At 42.6% G+C, this 17181-nt stretch overlaps 1 long non-coding RNA gene across 1 annotated transcript; it reads right to left on the reverse strand.

The window, feature by feature from the left end:
• Positions 1–8506: 8506 nt before the first annotated feature.
• On the reverse strand, positions 8507–9788 carry LOC140211387 (uncharacterized). Its single transcript, XR_011889443.1, has 3 exons — positions 9568–9788; positions 9324–9391; positions 8507–9243 (listed from the first exon to the last, which is right to left on the reverse strand). It is a non-coding gene; the product is annotated as an uncharacterized lncRNA (long non-coding RNA).
• Positions 9789–17181: the final 7393 nt, after the last annotated feature.

A 17181-nucleotide genomic window follows, 5' to 3' on the forward strand; every position in this document is an offset into this window, starting at 1 on the left:
GACTTGGAAGTCCTTGTTCAGGATACCCTAAAGGTTAACCTCCACGTTGAGTTGGTATTGAAGAAGGCAAATGGAATGTTGGCATTCATTTCTAGAGGTATAGAATATAAGGGCAGGGATATGATATAGAGCCTGAACATCATATCCCTGCCCTTATATTCTATACCTCTAGAAATGAATACCAACATTCCATTTGCCCTCATGAGAGCACACTTGGAGTATTGCGTGCGGTTTTGGGCTCCTTATTTTAGAAAGGATATACTGACATTGGAGAGGGTTCAGAGAGGATTCACGAGAATGATTCCAGGAATGAAAGCGTTACAGTGTGAGGAACGTCTGGCAGCTCTTGGGCTTACTCCCTGGAGTTCAGGAGAATGAGGGGGGATTTCATAGAAACATTCCGAATGTTAAAAGGCCTGAACAGTTTCGATATGGCATAGTTATTTCCCTTGTAGGGTAGTCTAGGACAAGAAGACACAACTTCAGGATTGAAGGATGTCCATTTAGAACAGAGGTGTGGAGAAATTACTTTAGTCAGAGGGTGGTAATTCTGTGGAATTTGTTGCCATGAATGGCTGTGGAGGCCAACACACTGGATGCATTTACGGCAGAGATAGATAGGTTCTTGATTAGCCAGGGCATCAAAGGGTATGGGGAGAAGGCAGGGGAGTGAGAATGACTGGAAGAATTGGATCAGCCCATGACTAAATAGCAGAGCAGACTCGACGGGCCAAATGGCCTACTTCTGCTCCTATCTCTTATGGTCTTATGGTCTTAACAAGGTAAAGCAATAACAAAATGCAGAATAAATTGCAACAGCTATAGAGAAGGTGCGGTGCATGTAATAAGGTGCAGTCATAATGAGGGTGATTCTGAGGTCAAGACTTCATCCTATTGTAGGAGGGAATGATATACCCTCTACGGTGCTATCATCTATCACTTCTAGATGGAGTTAGAGCAGAACTAAGTAGGTATCTCAGGACATAACCTTATGGAGCACCAGTATCTAGAATATTTGCGACGGAGGTGTTTCTACCTATCCATGCTGATTGCAGTCTGTTGGTCAGGAACTTGAAGATACAGTTTCAGAAGAAGGTATTGACTCCCAGATCTGAGATTTGATGGTGAGTTTGCTTGGAATTATAGTATTGAAACTGTAGTCAATAAGCAGCAGTCCAATGTAGCTGCCTTTACCACCCAGATACTCCAGAGATGAGTGTAGGACCAGGGAGATGGTGTCCACCATAAATCTGTTTAGGCAATAGGTGAATTGCAGTGGATCAGAGTTGTCTGAAAGGCTGGATTTAATGCCTGTCATACCCGCCTCTCAAGGCACTTCATAATGGTAGATGTCAGAGCCGCTGTGAGTCATGGTTAAGGCACCAACCACCCTCCAGGCACTTATCCCTGCAATCATCCATACTATTACACCTGCCCTACACCACGTTGCTCACCACCATTCAGGGCCCTAAACAGCACTTCCAGTTGAGGCAGAACTTTACATGTGAATCCATTGCTCCCAGTCATTTATTGAATCCAATGTGGCCTCATTGAGATCAGCGAGACCGGTCACAGATGGGGTGAATCCCTTCATGAGAAACTCGGTCCATCCACCGTAACATATTGATCTTCTAGTGACCAGCCATTTTAATTCTGTTTTCTGTTCCTACACTGACATGTTTGTCCATGGCCTCTACCGCCAAGGTGAGGTTTGAAGCAGATTTAAAAAAACAACATCTCATTTTCCACCTCTGTCGTCATCAACCTAATGGCATCAACATCAACATCTCTAATAGACAATAGGTGCAGGAGTAGACCATTCAGCCCTTCGAGCCAGCACCATCATTCACTATGATCATGGCTGATCATCCACAATCAGTACCCTTTTCCTGCCTTCTCCCCATATGCCTTCACTCCGTTATCTTTAAGAGCTCTATCTAACTCTTTCTTGAAAGAATCCAGAGAATTGGCCTCCACTGCCTTCTGAGGCAGAGCATTCCACAGAACCACAACACTCAGTGTGAAAAAGTTTTGCCTCAACTCCGTTCTAAATTGTCTACCCCTTATTCTTAAACTTAATGTCCAGTAACCATTCCCTTTGTTGCCACCCCCCACCCCCCCCCCCGCTCTCCTTCATCTCTTTGGCCCCATTGCCCCATCGCCCCATCCCTACCCCTCATGACTTATCCATCTTTGGTTGCCCACCTTCCATTTCATGGTCCATTATCCTCGATCCTCGTGAGATTTTATGAGTCATGGCTCATTACTCATGGCTCAAAGGTTCTTAGAGATAGGATCTATGGGCATTTACAGAATCATGGTCTGATCAGGGACAGTCAACATGGCTTTGTGAAGGGAAGATCGTGTCTAACAAGCCTGATAGAGTTCTTTGAGGCGGTCACCAGACATATAGATGAGGGTAGTGCAGTGGATGTGATCTACATGGATTTTAGTAAGGTATTTGACAAGGTTCCACACAGTAGGCTTATTCAGAAAGTCAGAAGGCATGGGATCCAGTGAAGTTTGGCCAGGTGGATTCAGAATTGGCTTGCCTGCAGAAAGCAGAGGGTCATGGTGGAGGGATTAGATTCAAATTGGAGGGTTGTGACTAGTGGTGTCCCACAACGATCGGTTCTGGGACCTCTACTTTTCGTGATTTTTATTAACGACCTGGATGTGGGGGTAGAAGGGTGGGTTTGCAAGTTTGCAGACGACACAAAGGTTGGTGGTGTTGTGGATAGTGTAGAGGATTGTCGAAGATTGCAGAGAGACATTGATAGGATGCAGAAGTGGGCTGAGAAGTGGCAGATGGAGTTCAACCCGGAAGTGGTACACTTTGGAAGGACAAACTCCAAGGCAGAGTACAAAGTAAATGGCAGGATACTTGGTAGTGTGGAGGAGCAGAAGGATCTGGGTGTACATGTCCACAGATCCCTGAAAGTTGCCTCACAGGTAGATAGGGTAGTTAAGAAAGCTTATGGAGTGTTAGCTTTCATAAGTCGAGGGACAGAGTTTAAGAGTCGTGGAGCTCTATGCAGCTCTATAAAACTCTGGTTAGGCCACACTTGGAGTACTGTGTCCAGTTCTGGTCGACTCACTATAGGAAGGATGTGGAAGCACTGGAAAGGGTACAGAGGAGATTTACCAGGATGCTGCCTGGTTTAGAGAGTATGCATTATGATCAGAGATTAAGGGAGCTAGGGCTTTACTCTCTGGAGAGAAGGAGGGTGACAGGAGACATGATAGAGGTATACAAGATATTAAGAGGAATGGATAGAGTGGACAGCCAGTGCCTCTTCCCCAGGGCACCACTGCTCAATACAAGAGGACATGGCTTCAAGGTAAGGGGTGGGAAGTTCAAGGGGGATATTAGAGGAAGGTTTTTTACTCAGAGAGTGGTTGGTGTGTGGAATGCACTGCCTAGGTCAGTGGTGGAGGCAGATACACTAGTGAAATTTAAGAGACTATTAGACAGGTATATGGAGGGATTTAAAGTCGGGGGTAATATGGGAGGCAGGGTTTAATGGTCGGCACAACATTGTGGGCCGAAAGGCCTGTACTGTGCTGTACTATTCTATGTTCTATGTTCTATGTTCTATTGCGGACATGCCAGATAGATCAACAAGGCTTTTCAATACACAGGATGGACTACACTGCTGATTCAGAGAAGGCAAAAAATTGTGGTCTGTGTTTTATGATAAACTCTTTGAGGTGCTCGGACAAAGTGGCTTTTGTCACACTCTTGTTCCCCTGACCTGAAACATCTAACAATTAAGTGCCAACTTACCAAGAGAGTTCTCCTCTGTGGTCCAAACCACAGGTTACATATTGCCAAAAGCTGGCATTAATCAAGCACTCAAGATATTGAATGCTGCCATCACCAAAAAAAAAAAGCCCATCCCAATCAGTTCAAATCACAGTTGGGAACTTCAGTCAGGATTGGTTCAAGAAGTACCTGCCCGATTGTCATCAGCATATCACCAACAGCACCAGGGGTCCCAACACTCGACCACTGCTATACTACAATTAGGAATATCTACTGTTCTATGCCTAGACCGCATTTGGGGCAATCTTATCACTTGGCTGTCCTTCTCCTACCTGCATACAGGCAAAGGTTAAAGGGCAAAGATTAATTTGGAGGCTCTTGAACCAGAGGGCATACCTTCACTCAACTTCACTCGCCCTATCACTGAACTGTGCCCACAACCTAAGGACTCACTACCAAAAACTCTTCGTGTTCTCGATATTTGTTGCTTATTTATTTTCTTCTTTTGTATGAGTCTCTTTGTTGTTTTTTACACATTAGTTGTTTTGTCGTGTGGTTCTTCAATGTGTTCCTTTGATTTAGGGTGTATGTCCGTGTCGTGGTTAGCACAAAAGCTTTGCAGTACCAATTGCTGCCACTGCAGGAGTTTGTCCGTTCTCCCCCTGACCATGTGGGTTTTCTTTGGGTGATATGGATTCCTCTCACAGCCCAAAGACGTTTGGTAAGTTAATTGGTCTTTGTAAATTGTCCTATGATTAGGCTAAGTTTAAATTGGTGGTTACTGGGCGGCTCGGCTCAAAGGGCTGGAAGAACCTCCTCTGCACTCTATTTCCATAAATAAAAAACAAATCTCAGTGTTGTATATGGTGACATATATGTACCTTGATAATAAATTTACTTTGAACTTTGAACTCTGTAATGGCATGCGAGTACACTAATGAGTATTTTATGGTATACCCAGGGTTATGCTTTGCCCCTTATGTCTAGGTTAGGGGAATAGCAAGGTAAACCCTCCCAAAATGATTATTAGAAAGCTTTTTGCTGTCTTCCAAGCTCTTTCATGGGAGAATACTTTTGCTGGATGCCAGTAGAAGTGCTTTCTCCCTACAGCCAAGTCTGTACCTTGCCAAAGTACTGAATGCTGAAGGCAAAACTAAGTGGACAAACGAGCTGTTTGAGTGATTGCTGCTCTCACTGCCTGCAACCATGAGGGATACAGTCAGCTCAAGTGCAGCATTCATTTCAAACTCTCCTTCCTTCCTTCCTTTATTCCATGTTGTTCTGTTAGCTGAGTTGGTTCTCTGAAATGGGAGGAAAGGTTCCTTCTGTTAGTAGAGCAGACAAATTTGGACTGACATATACAGCAATGTAGAAGAGAAGGGAAGTGATAACTTCCCTGTTGTTTTGTTTCAAAGCAGTATTTACCTGAGTTTTTGTGCCTCGCTTGAGAAGCATTATTTATATTTCAACAAATGCTTGCCTCCTGATTTTTATCAGTTGCCTGAGGAATTAGGCTGTCAGAGAGTTCTGTTCCTCCCTGTTGGCTAGCTCCTGAGGTCACACAAAGTGTCCTGCATGGCTTTTAAAACTCCTTTGCTAGTTACAGTCTCCAAAGGGCAGGACTCAAGTAGCTGAGGTCATCACTAAACCAAGATTGCCTGACTAGTTAGTGTTGTTCATTATTAGTCCAAGAGCAACAAGTTTGTTGTTGTCATTGGCTGTGCAAGGTACGTAAATCAAAACTGGATTGAACCAGAATAGCATGAGGGCAATACAAAAACCAGTTTGAATCTAACGCATGAAGAGAGATTTGTTAAACAATTATTGCGCTAACATAAAGTCTGTAATTCTAGGCAGTGAGTTCTTCAAATTTTGAATTTATATCCACTCCTCTGAGAATCACCACAATAATACACTGTGTTGGGAAATTAAAATTATTAGAAAAGAGGATTCAAAGTAGTTTATTTAAAAGGAAATAGATTTCTTATTAGCTGTTGTCAATGGAAGCAGCAGTGATAAATGATTACAAGCTATTAGCCAACTGCAGTTGCATGATCCTCTGCAAATTAATTGTTCAGGCTCTGATGGCTGTGGTGATGTTTGCACACCTTGTCATTTTTTCACTAAAGCTGGAAGAAATAGCAAACCAGAGCATCCACAATCTTGTAACTGACTACACAGAGCAGCCACCGTCTGTTCCCCCTATTCCAACTCAGAGTAAACCATTCTAATACACTTCAAAGCACATTGTGGACCAGATGGGTTCGATGTCCAGAATGCATATGCATATTTCAAAGGCTTTATCTGAGCTGTGTTGTGGACATAGAAATACTAAAATGGAAAGCCTAAAATAGGCATCAGGATTGATTCATCCATACCCATTACGCCCAATACAGGAGATGCCAACATTGTGGCGCCCGCACATTTATATAATTACTGTGTGAAGCCAGTCCTGACCACTCCCTTCAATGCCCTAGCTCTGCGGCTGTCAGCCCAATCCATTTGTAGGCAGCACAACTTAAAACCAGCCTGCACCACTTAAAATCAACCTGCCCTCTTAAAGGATTGTAGCTGCGGTAACATCTGGCAGTGGAAAAGAAAGATGCTGGCAGGCATTTTGAAACTTAAACTAACATAATAGACATTGAAGAACATATCACATTCTGGAATAAGGCAGTGATGGCGTTAATGGAGGTGGTGTAAGTGATGGGAAATAACCTTATTCCACAGAGAGCTAAGAAACTCTCAATCTGCACACAATGAAGAAGGCAGCTGTGGCAGTTAATGCCAGGCGTCAAGTCCCCAGCGTGGGCTGCCATTGCTTAAAATGCTCCATAAACTCACACGTATGATGAAAGTCACACACATAAGCACTCTGCTGGCAGTTCAAACCTGACAGGCGCTTCTCAGCATTGAGCAACGATTGCTATGCAACACACCCTCTCTTTAATCATAGGCATGAACAGCTAAGCAGTAGGAGACAGATGCAGGTGCAGAACATCAGCCATGGCCTGTGTGTGTGAGGGGGTGAGACGGCGTCACTTGTTTTGCTGTTGTTCTCCTGTTTTGTTCTGTTGTTGCTCTTGCCGCTTGTGAACCATTAACCACCAGGCTATTGAACCACAGCAGATAACTTCACACCCTCACGTGCCCCATCACTGAAATGTTCCCGCAACCTATGGACTCACTTTCAAGAACATTTCACCTCATGTTGTCAACATTTATCGCTTATTTATTCATTATTATTATTTCATTTTGTATTTGCACACAGGTTGAACACCCAAGTTGGTGAGGTCTTTCATTGATTCTATTCTGGTTATTACTCTGTTATGAGAATGCCTGAATGACCATAAGACTATAAGATATAGGAGCAGAACTAGGTCATTCGGCCCATCAAATCCGTTCCACCATTTCATCATGGCTGATTCAAATTTCCTCTCGGCTCCAATCTCCTGTCTTCTCCCTGTATCCTTTCATACCCTGACCAATCAAGAATCTATCAACCCCTGCCTTAAATATACATAAAGACTTGGCCTCTACAACTGACTGTGGCAAAGAATTCCATGGATTCACCATTTTCCAGCTAAAGAAGTTCCTCTTCATCTCCGTTCTAAAAGTGTGCACCTCTATTCTGAGGCTGTGTCCTCCGGTCTTAAACTCTCCCACCATAGGAAACATCCTATCACATCCACTCAATGAAGACCTTTCACCATTTGATAGGTTCCAATGAGTTCACTTCATTCTTCTGAATTCCTGTGAATACAGGCTCAGAGCCATCCAAGACAATGAATCTGAGGGTTATACATGGTGACACATGTGTACTTTGATAATAAGTTTACTTTGGACTTTGCTGTTCTGTGTTATATATTGCATTAAACATTATTGGCATGCTATATTGGTGCCAGAATACGTGATGATCCTTGAGGGCTGCCCCCCACAAACCTTGGTTGTTAACACAAATGACATAGTTCACTGTGTGTTTTGATGTAGATGTGATAACTGAATCTCAATCTGAATGGAGATCAAAGTCATCTGTCTGCCAGCACAGGTTGCAATGTAGATTTAAGGGATGGAGGATTCCACTGCTTTAATGTGTGTGTGTGTGTGTGTGTGTGTGTGTGTGTGTGTGGCTTAAGGGCGTGCAACATGCAGGTCATTGTGTGGCATACTAGGAGCAGCCAGGATGCCTGCCTGTGCTTTGGGATGGGGAAAGTAAGGGATATACAGCTTGTAAATCACGAGCAGGCCAAACAACATTCTCCTCACTGACTTTCCTGGCTGATGAATGAGAAAACTATGACCCCATTCCCCAACAGGAGATGGGTAAATCCTTACTCTAAGAAGTAATATGCTTGTATTTTGACTTTTATATTTAAAACACTGTCAAGCTGAGTTTCTTTAGGTGGTGCAAAGCCCTGGATTAACTAAATGTGTTGCTTTTGCAGTGCAACTGGAGCTGCATGAAAAGCAACACGGATGGATTGAAATAAAGCACACTTTCTCCATAAGCAATTACCATTTTTTTTCCAATCAACAGTGGAATGCTCTGTACCACAGGCCTGGTTTGGAAAACGATAGGAATCAAGATTAATATCAGTACAGAGAACCTCTTTTGTGGTTTGTATGATGAAAGCAAATAGAAATCTGTGCAATTAAAGAAAGGTTGAAGAGTAATGATCAGATCTCTCATGAGTATTCATAAAGCAATGGATAAATTCAGTTTAGCAGCACAACACCCGATTTAATTTTTATTAATCATTCAATGTTTACAGTAAAACTCCATTGTCAAGACAAACTCCAGAGAGCTATTGATGACTCAATAGCTAAGTACTTCAGACATGAATTCCCGTAGGAGTTGTCTCAGTTGTAACTTGAGCAGGAGATCAGATGAACCCTCAGAAAGATTGCATGAATTGCTGAATCCGGTGATGTGACAGACCTGAATCATGCAACGTGTTGCAACACAGTCTGGTATGGAAACAACAATGCCCCTGAATGGAAAATCTGACAAAAAGTAGTGGATATGGCCCAGTCCATCGTGGGTAAAGCCCTCCCCAGCTTTAAGCACGTCTACATGAAACATTATCAGGAAAGCAGCATCCATCATCAAAGACACCCACAACCCAGGACATGCTCCCTTCTTGTGGTTGCAATTAGGACGAAGGTACAGGAGCCTCAGAACTCACAAACCACCAGGTTCAGGAACAGTTATTACCCCTCAACCGTCAGGCTCTTGAACCAGAGAGGATAACATCACTTAACTTCACTCAACCCACCAATGAACTGTTCCCACACCTATGGACTCACTTTCATAGACCTCATCTCATGTTCTCGATATTTATTGTTTATTTAATTATTATTATTATTTCTTTTGTATTTGCACTGTCTGTTGTCTTTTGCCCATCGGTTGCTTGTTCATCCTGTTGGATGTGGTCTTTCATTGATTCTACAGTGATTCTTGGATTTACTGTGTATGCCTGCAAGAAAACAGATATCAGGGTTGTATATGGTGACATATATGTTCTTTGATAATAAATTTACTTTGAACTTTGAATACCTTTGGGCTGGAGGAAAAGGAAGAATGCACTCTGATTTCCATTCATATTCATGGTCCACTGATCTCATCTGTAGTGGAAAAGACATTGAGTTTCACTGTAATTCGTCTTCTTTTGACCAGACATACAGCAACCAGTAGTAAAACACATTTAAAAAAAGAACATTTCCACTCCTGCATTGATAATAAAATATACCATATAATAAAATATTAAGCTTAAAAAGAAACATTTGCAGGGAACACTTACTAGCAGTCCCATATCTGGCTGTTGGTAGCGGCTTTAATACAGTTGGTAACCCACTTTGAATCAAATAAATTAACACGGCCAATAAACTGACAATCAAAGGAATTCTTGCAACTCAGAATTTTAGTAAAAAACAAATATCTCCATAAGAGGATTGGTGTGGGAAGGCTTAAGAATGTTAATGGAACCACTATCCCACAAAACTGAGAAAACTTTCAGGGTAGTTTCTAATACCAGGAAATGAAACAATATTCTTTCTGTGTTTCCGCTTAAGGTGCAGATTGCACCGCCAGCCACAAGACTCAGCACTCGCCATCATTGACTGAACAAATGACTGGCATAACAATGCACCAATCACAAGCACATCTGGCATTGTCGCTTGCCTTTGCACTTTGGCCTCTGGATAGGTACGCACATTAATCTAATCCGTCCAGTGGAACTAACTGAACCTCTGAAGTTAAGCAGTAAAACTACAGTGGAGTTTTGAGGTACCTTCATTTTTATTCCAACTTTATTATGACAGTCAGCAGTGGTAAAGCTATACATAGTATAATAGCATACCACACAAATAATTAATTTAGGATGAGAAAATAATGATGGGGTAATTACCTTGTGAAATGGGTATGACACTACCAATTTTAAAGCTGTAAATTATACATCCCATTTGAATCACTGATTCTAAAGCATTGCTTAAAATTATCATTGTCTCTCTGCCATTTAATTACTTGTAAGACAACTGCCTGATAACTGCATTGTTTCTTTTTAACAAAACATTCTTAATCAGCACTCTCTTGTCAAGGGCAAATCTACATGATGACATTTATATTGTTTAGTTCTGATGGAAAAACATGTTAAAACATCACTAACAATGAAAATTTAAAACAAAAGCAAAACACTGGAGATTACTTTAAAATCAATTTAGGAAAAAGGAAATGGCTATCAGATAAAGGCAACTCACACAAAATGCTGGAGGAACTCAGCAGGCCAGGTGGCATCTAAGGAAAAGAGTAAACAGTCGATGTTTCAGGCCGAGACCTTTCATCAATGATCTTTCCGTCATTAGTGGGGATGGGAGAGGTTCCGGAGGATTGGAGGGTTGCACATGTTGTTCCCTTATTCAAGAAAGGGAATAGAGGTAGCTCAGGAAATTATAGACCAGTGAGTCTTACTTCAGTGGTTGGTAAGTTGATGGAGAAGATCCTAGAGAGGCAGGATTTATGAACATTTGAAGAAGTATACTATAATTAGGAATAGTCAGCATGGCTTTCTCAAAGGCAGGTCGTGCTTTACTAGCATGATTGAATTTTTTGAGGATGTGACTAAACGCATTGATGAAGGTAGAGCAATAGATGTAGTGTATATGGATTTCAGCAAGCATTTGATAAGGTACCCCATGCAAGGCTTATTGAGAAAGTAAGGAGGCATGGCATCCAAGGGGACCTTGCTTTGTGGATCCAGAACTGGCTTGCCCATAGAAGGCAAAGAGTGGTTGTAGACAGGTCATATTCTGCATGGAGGTTGGTGACCTGTGATGTGCCTCGGGATCTGTTCTGGGACCTCTTCTCCTCATGATTTTCATCAATGACTTGGATGAAAATGTAGAAGGGTGGGTTAGTAAGTTTGTTGATGACACAAAAGTTGGGGTTGCTGTGGATAGTCTGGAGGGACGTTAGAGGTTACAGCAGGACATTGACGGGTTGCAGAACTGGGCTGAGAAGTGGTGGATGGAGTTCAACCCAGATAAGTATGAAATGATTCCATTTGAATGATCAAAATTTGAAGGCAGAATATAATATTAATGTTAAGACTATTGGCAGTGTGGAGGATCAGACAGATTGTGGGATTCATGTCCATGGGAACTCAAAGCTGCTGCGTAGGTTGACAGTGTTGTTAAGAAGGTGAATGGTGTGTAGGCATTCATGAACCATGGGACTGACGTATCTGACATTACAGCCTAATGTTATATAGCTGTAACATTGCCATGAGGTAATGTTACAACTATATAAGACCTTAGGTAGACCCCATGTGGAGTACTATGTTCAGTTCTGGTCACCTCACTACGGGAAGAATGTGGCTACTATAGAGAGAGTGCAGAGGAAGTTTACAAGAATGTTGCCTGGTTTGTAGAGCATGCCTAATGAAAATAGTTTGAGCAAACTTGGTCTTTTCTCCTTGGAGCAACGGAGGATGAGAGGTGAATTGATAGAAGTATATAAGGTGATGAGAGGTATTGATAGTGTGGATAGCCAGATGCTTTTTCCCAGGACTGAAATGGCTAACACGAGGGGGCATAGTTTTAAGGTGCTTGGAAGCAGGTACAGAGGGGATGTCAGGGGTAAATCTTTCACACAGAGAGTGGTGGATGCCAGCGACGGTGGTGGAGGTGATTACAATAGGGATTTTAAGAGATTCTTTAATAGGATACATGGAGCTTCGTAAAATAGAGGGCTATGCAGTAGGGAAATTCTGGGCAGCTTCTAAAGTAGGTTACATGGTCAGCACAACATTGTAGGCTGAAGGGCCTGTAATGTGCTATGTTCTATGTTCTAACTATGAGTTTGTTTATGTTTCACAGTTCCCATGGTTATGATGTCCATTTCCATATGGAAGCAATGCTTGACACAAGTGGCTTGACCGAATCGTAGTTGAATGTGAAGAAGACTTCAATCACTCAAGAGTTTAGACAAATAAGCAAATACATATGTAATCTTAGAGAGGATCCAGTTCTGTTTCATGCATGAGCCCCCAGTTTATGATTAAAAATATAATATTTGTGTGAGTTGTTGCATTTTTGTGTCTCTGCCAATACAGATGCAAGGAGGTTATAAATCTAATCTAGAACCCATTGTACAAGAGATGAAGCGAATAAATAACAATGTTCCTCACTTCTGATGCAAGGTTATCATCCTGAAACTTTAACTAATTCTCCTTTCCAAATGTGCTGCCTGATCTGATAAACAGTTCCAATTTTTATTCTCACCCCATGAAAATATGATGAGAAACAGAAAAATTGGCATTGGCTATGCTTTCACAGACAGTGGCCGCTTTTCCTTCCCTTCAGACTTGGCCATACTGCCCACCTGAGCATCCTTGTTCAGAGAGTGAACAGATTCAGAGTTGCCTTGTCCATCTCCTACCTGATGTCTGCTTAAAATGCTTGATTCCAATGTTTGTGCTATTATGTTTTCAATCACATATTATAAGTCAGCCACACAGCTGAGACTCAGTTTTATTTAAATAGAAACTGAGATATTGGAGGGGATGACATTTGTTGCCATAGCCAGTCCATAACTTAATGACGTGCTTAGAGCAAAGTGGCATAGAGAACTGATACAGTGGAATGAAAGTATCAGGCACAGGCATTCTTGACGCACTGGTTGTGATCACAAACTACTTCTATAATCTTTTTTTATTATTTTTCATTCTCACAAGATGTCAGCTTTGCTGCAGAGAGCATTAATTCTTCCTTTCCATGCTTGCCCTCGAGAAGGTGGTGCTGTGCCTTTTAAGAAACGATGCTGTCCTACTAGTGAAGTACTCCCACAGCAGTTCCAGGTTTTTGATCCTGTGTTTATGGAGGAAAGGTGATAAATTTTCCAGTCAGATGGCATTGCGCTTGGAGGGAAAGTTTCACACAGTAGATTCAAGTGCTCCTAAAAATGTGAGAATGAGACTATAAGAAGCAGGAACAAGAGAAAATCTGCAGATGCTGCGTGTTGATAAGGAGCAGGAGTTGGCGAGCCAACCCCTCAAGCCTGCTTTGATATTCAATAAGATTAAGGTTGCTCCTTTACCACAGCTCCACTTTCTTGCAGGAAGTCCCTATCCTGTGATTCCCTTCATTTCTGTGTTTCTGCTCTTTTCAGTGTCAGGGGTCTTGAATGCATGTATCAAAAGCATGCAGTAAGTGGTACTGCATAAGAATGATAGAAATGTCTTCCTGATAAAAGCGAGTATATAAATCTTCCTAGTTGCATTTCTGCTACAGAAGCAAAAACTGTGCTCTCTCACACTCTATAAGGAAGGAGAAGTAAAGAATTCCTCTTGATGTTGGGAGCCTCAGTGATCCACATAGGGAAGTGATGTATAGCACATTGCAATATTTGCTGATGTTATCTGTGGTAGCTTACAAGTAACCATCAACATTCAATGATTCTTGAAAGTAATAGAGAGTACTGCCCGTGCCCTGAAATGTTTAAATTGTGACATCAATATTGTTGTGGATAAGCTTCCCTTGTGAAATGCTACTCATGCAGTGCTCCTTAGCAGAGATAACTTGGAGGAATGCTCCCTAATCTACTCCGTGGATAACCTTTCCTGCTTCTTATGGCAGCCAATCCTTCTCACTGCTGATGTTCATTCTGCTCCTCCGTGCCCTCTGGTTTAGGAACAGATCTATAAGATTACCCATAGGAATATAAGAAATAGGCTCCAAGACTGGAAATGATTTCTTATGTTTGGCTCCATGAATGGAAGCAAACCATTTACGCTGAAGTATTCACGAGGAATTCTGCAGATGCTGGAAATTCAAGCAACACACATCAAAGTTGCTGGCGAACGCAGCATCTCTAGGAAGAGGTACAATCGACATCTCGGCCCGAAACGTCGACTGTACCTCTTCCTAGAGATGCCGCGTTCACCAGCAACTTTGATGTACGCTGAAGTATATTGTGCCAGCAATGTCACAGTCATCTATGGGCTCACTTTTGATGACCCTACAATCATTTTTTTTAGATTAGATTAGATTATGAGGACACGCAGTCCTCTTTTATTGTCATTTAGTAATGCATGCATTAAGAAATGATACAATGTTCCTCCGGCGTGATATCACAGAAACACAAGACAGTCCAAGACTGAAAAACTGACAAAAAACACATAATGATAACATATAGTTGCAACAGTGCAAGCAATACCGTAACTTGATGAAGATCAGGCCATGGGCACAGTAAAAAAAAGTTCAAAGTCTCTCGACAGTCCCATCATCTCACACAGACGGGAGAAGGAAGAAAACCCTCTTCCTGCCATGAGCTTCCAGCGCCACAAACTTGCCGATGCAGCATCCTGGAAGCACCCGACCACAGTCCAACTCTGAGTCGTCCGAAAACTTCGAGCATCTGCCCAGCCCTCCAACACCGAGCACCCAGCACCATCTCTGCTGAGTGCTTCAACCCCAGCCCCGGCCGCCAACAACAGGAAAAGCCGAGGACTTGAGGCCTTCCCTCCGGAGATTCTCGTTCGCACAGTAGCAGCGGCAGCGAAGCGGGCATTTCAGAAGTTTCTCCAGATGTTCCTCCGTGCTTCTCACGTCTGTCTCCATCAAATCAGAATTGTGCACGGCCCCCATTTAACAAATACGATATCATTTCACTGGAGAGGCCGCGTGCGCTGCGTCGCGCCGCCATCTTCTCCTTCCGCCTCCCCTTTTTCAATATTATTTCAATCATGTTTTCAATGTTATTTTTTTATTATTATTATTTTTGTATTTGCACTAATTGTCTTCTTTTGAGCATTGGTTGTTTGCTGGTCATTGTGTTTATTTCGTGTGAATACCTGCAGGAAAATGAATCTCAGGATAATATATGGTGAAATATGTGCACTTTGATAATAAATTTACTTTGAACATTAGACAATGTGAATTTTACAGAGTGATAACATTGGCTTCAACACAGTCAGCAATCAACCATGAGCCCGATACAAGAAACCAGCAACTCGCCAGCATCATATTCTGGAAGAGTGCAGATGATCCTGCCAAGTTTGTCACACAGACTGAGTTCATCTCATCCTAAGTCTTCGATACAGACTTTCCAAGGACACATTTGAGTCTTTTATCTCTTCTAGGATTCTAACTTTGATAATGTTTTCAGTTCTGTATATGTATATGTCAAGATGGCACCAGCGAACAACACTATCTTGGGTGACATCTTGCAGATAGTCCACAAAGCTGTTTCCTTCACTTCTTCTTCATCTTCATCTAATCAGAGATTAAGGGAGCTAGGGCTTTACTCTTTGGAGAGAAAGAAGATGAGAGGAGACATGATAGAGATATACAAGATATTAAGAGAAATAGATAGAGTAGACAGCCAGTGCCTCTTCCCCAGGGCACCACTGCTCAATACAAGAGGACGTGGCTTTAAGGTAAGGGGTGGGAAGTTCAAGGGGGATATTAGACGAAGGTTTTTTTCTCAGGGAGCGCTTGGTGTGTGGAATGCACTGCCTGAGTCACTGGTGGAGGCAGATACACTAGTGAAATTTAAGAGACTACTAGACAGGTATATGGAGAAATTGAAGATGGGGGGGCGTTATATGGGAGGTAGGGTTTAAGGGTCGGCACAACATTGTGGGCCGAAGGGCCTGTACTGTGCTGTACTATTCTATGTTCTATGTTCTTTTTATTTTAAATGTATTTCTGGTACTGTTGGAGCCTGTGATCTAGTTTGAAGATTGATAGAGTGACCTGGTGCTTTGCTGTCTCCGTGAAGAATCCATAAGGCAAGTGACCACAAGGCCTGGAAGCTTATAGATGGGGCACGAGCCCAGGATTGACTCCTTTTTTTGCTGATCTTGTCCATTAAAGTGTCGAGGAAGATTGAGAAATCAAGACGAGCGAGTGTTCAGTGCTGTCTACCATCCTCTTGCTTGCTGCTCCCGTGGGAAGGGCTCTGAGTCCAGGTGGGAGGGGGGGAGTGGTGGTCTCTCTCTCTCCTTTGATGCTGTCAGAAGATGATACCAAAGCCTGGGTCTGTGTTTTATTCATTGGACTGTGGTCCTCTTGGACTGTTTCTGTTTTGTGTTTTATATTCTGTGTTTTTGCCCGTTCTTTCTTGTTGCCGTTAGTGTGATTTGGTTTTTTTTTTGCATGGGATGAGGTGGGGTTGGGGTTGGATGTTTTTGTTGCTGTTTGCACGATTTGTTTGTTTTTGCACGAGGGGCATTTGAGGTTTGATGCTTGTTGCTGCTTATGCATCTTGTTTTTTTGCGCATGTGGAGGGTTGATGTTCTTGTCACCGTCCGTGTGGTGGGTTTTTTTTTGCACGTCCAATCCATAAATCTCAGACCCAGAACTTCAGTGACATCTTCTGACAGCTTGCGTTAAGGGAGAGAGAGAGCCACCACCCTCCACCCCACCGTCACCCCGGACGCCCAGGTACCTTCCCCCGTGGGAGCAGCAAGCGAGAGGTCCATCACACACAGGCACCCTCCTCCACCAGCACCGAGCACAAGGCTGGTAGATGTTTCTTTGAATGACTCCGTGGTTTTTTTCCATGACTCTCTAGAGGAGACGAATCTCAGAGTTGCATACTGCATACATACTTTGATAATAAATATACCTTGAAACTTTTTGGAATAATTCGGATGAGTTTTCTTCACACCAGGTGAACCACCAATGTCAATAAGATTAGGTTCATTGCCAGCTTGTGTAAAGTATGTAGTTCCTGCCCGCTATGCTAGGAGGCCAGTTTTCTGCCAGGCAAATGTATTGTGCCATTGAAATATCAGGCTGAACAGCCTAGCAACAAATGGATGCCTCAGTGCCTTTCCTATGAACTGGTTTAAAGGTAGAACTTGCTATTTCAACCATCCTGGCAATCTTCTCAAAGGAGGAAAATAACATGCCCT

This window comes from Mobula birostris, chromosome 17 (assembly GCF_030028105.1).
Source record: "Mobula birostris isolate sMobBir1 chromosome 17, sMobBir1.hap1, whole genome shotgun sequence".
Lineage (NCBI taxonomy): Eukaryota > Metazoa > Chordata > Chondrichthyes > Myliobatiformes > Myliobatidae > Mobula > Mobula birostris.